This window comes from Carcharhinus amblyrhynchos, unplaced genomic scaffold (genome assembly GCF_965287045.1).
Source record: "Carcharhinus amblyrhynchos unplaced genomic scaffold, sCarAmb.v2.hapA scaffold_46, whole genome shotgun sequence".
Classification (NCBI taxonomy): Eukaryota; Metazoa; Chordata; class Chondrichthyes; order Carcharhiniformes; family Carcharhinidae; genus Carcharhinus; species Carcharhinus amblyrhynchos.
The window spans coordinates 764,247-767,111 of record NW_027649787.1 but is presented as its reverse complement, the minus strand read 5'-3'; positions in this window follow the sequence as shown (position 1 = coordinate 767,111).

The window sequence follows — 2,865 nt, the reverse complement described above, 5'->3', positions numbered from 1 at the left end:
ATTGGCCATTGCTAAATTGCCCCTTAGTGTCAGGGGCTGGAATCTGGTCAATACACGGGGTCGTGGGGATAGGAGCTGGGTGGGATTGTTGGCACTGCAGACTCGATGACCTCCTAGTGCACTGTAGGATTTTATAATCTAGAACATAGAACATAGGAAAGCTACAGTACAAACAGGCCCTTTGGCCCACAAGTTGCACCGATGATATCCCTACCTACTAGGTTTATCTATAACCCTCAATCCTATTAAGTTCCAAATCTGCAACTTCTCAACTCAAAAATCCCGACTTCAGTCATCAAACACAGTTCAGGGCATGCGATTTGACTCCTGCATGACACGAATCCTAATTGAATATGTGATATTCCACTCAAACCCATTATTTTATAGACTTCTACAAGATCAATCCTCCGCCTCCTACACTCCGGATATAAACTTCCCAGTCTATCCAGCCTCTCCTTATACCTCAATTCATCAAGTCCCGCTAGCATCCTAGTAAATCATTTTTGCACTCTTTCTAGTTTAATAATATCCTTTCTATAATAGGGTGACCAGGATTGTACACAATATTCAAAGTGTGGTTTTACCAATGTCGTGTAAAACTTCAACAAGACGCCCCAACTGCTGTATTAAGTGTTCTGGCCCATGAAACCAGGCATGCCGAATGCCTTCTTCACCACTCTGTCCACCTGTGATTCCACTTTCAAGGAGCTATGAACATTTACCCCTAGATCTCTTTGTTCTGTAACTCTGCCCAACCATTAACTGAGTCAGTCCTGCCGTGGTTAGATCTACCAAAATGTTTCACCTCACATTTGTCTAAATTAAACTCCATCTGCCATTCCTCAGCCTGCTAGCCCAATTGGTCGAGATCCCGTTGCAATTGGAGATAACTTTCTTCACTGTCCATTATGCCACCAATCTAAGAACATAAGAACATAAGAAATAGGAGCAGGAGTAGGCCATCTAGCCCTTCGAGCCTGCCCCGCCATTCAATAAGATCATGGCTGATCTGTCGTGGCTCAGTTCCACATTCCCGCCCTCTCCCCATAACCCTTAATCCCCTCTCTTATCAAAAACCCATCAACCCGCGTCTTAAAAATATTTAGCGAGGAAGCCTCCACCACCTCAACGGGCAGAGAATTCCACAGATTCACCACCCTTTGAGTGAAGAAGTTCCTTTTCAACTACGTTCTAAACCGCCCCCCCCCCCGCCCACACTTTATCTTGAGGCTGTGCCTCCTAGTCCTACTGTCCTTTCTGAGCGGGAAGAGTCTCTCCACCTCTATCCTATCCATCCCATTCATCATCTTATATGTCTCAATGAGGTGTCATCTTGGTGTCATCTGCAAACTTACTAACCATGCCCCCGATGTTCTCATCTAAGATTTTCATTCTCATGCCGCATTGTTGATGTGGAATATTTTATCCACATTGGTAATTGTAAGCTTCATTGTTGAAATATTTCCCTGGACCTTATTTGATGATGTTTGTGAATTGAGGAAAAAATCCAGGAAAATATTCCTGACGTTTTCTACTTAACCTCAATGACACTTACAAAGGAGGTTTTGGTGCTAACAGATAGTTGCCATTCATGCCTGGATTTTCCAGTAACATTAAATTAATTGATTCTGTCAGCCGCCATTGACGTTTACTTCATAAATTCAGTTGATTGGATGGCATAGAACATAGAACATTACAGCGCAGAACAGACCCTTCGGCCCACGATGTTGCGCCGACCAGTTAAAAAACAATGACCCACTAACCTAAACCAATTATTAATGATCTGGATGAGGGTATAGTTGGGTGGATTAGTAAATTTGCTGATGACACCAAAGTTGGAGGTGTGGTAGATTGTGAGGAAGGGTGTCATAGTCTGCAGGGAGACTTAGATAGGTTGCAGAGCTGGGCCGAGAGGTGGCGGATGGAATTTAATGCGGAGAAGTGTGAGGTAATTCACTTTGGTAGGAGCAACAGATGTGTCGAGTATAGGGCTAACGGGAGGACTTTGAATCGTGTGGATGAACAGAGGGATCTAGGTGTGTGTGTACATAGATCCCTGAAAGTTGGGAATCAAGTAGATAAGGTTGTCAAGAAGGCGTACGGTGTCTTGGCGTTTATTGGTAGGGGGATTGAATTTAGGAGTCGCAGTGTAATGTTGCAACTGTACACTACTCTAGTGCGGCCGCACTTGGAGTACTGTGTGCAGTTCTGGTCCCCGCATTACAAGAAGGATGTGGAGGCGTTGGAAAGGGTGCAGAGGAGGTTTACTAGGATGTTGCCTGGTATGGTGGGGAGGTCCTATGAGGAGAGACTGAGGGATCTAGGGTTGTTTTCGTTGGGAAGAAGGCGGCTAAGAGGGGATCTTATTGAAACATATAAGATGATTAGGGGTTTAGATAGGGTGGATAGTGATAGCCTTTTTCCTCGGATGGAGAAAGCTAGCACGAGGGGGCATGACTTTAAATTAAGGGGGGGTAGCTACAGGACGGATGTCAGGGGTAGGTTCTTTACCCAGCGGGTGGTGAGGGATTGGAATGCCCTGCCTGCTGCAGTTGTAGATGCGTCTAGTTTGGGGGCGTTTAAGAGATCTCTGGATAGGTTTATGGACGAAAAGGGATTGGTATAGGCTAGTGGGTCATTGTTTTTGTAACTGGTCGGCGCAACATCGTGGGCCGAAGGGCCTGTTCTGCGCTGTAATGTTCTATGTTCTATGTTCTATGTTCTAATCCCTTTTCGTCCATAAACCTATCCACGGATCTCTTAAACGCCCCCAAACTAGGCGCATTTACAACCGCAGTAGGCAGGGCATTCCAATCCCTCACCACCCTCTGGGTAAAGAACCTACCCCTGACATCCGTCCTATAA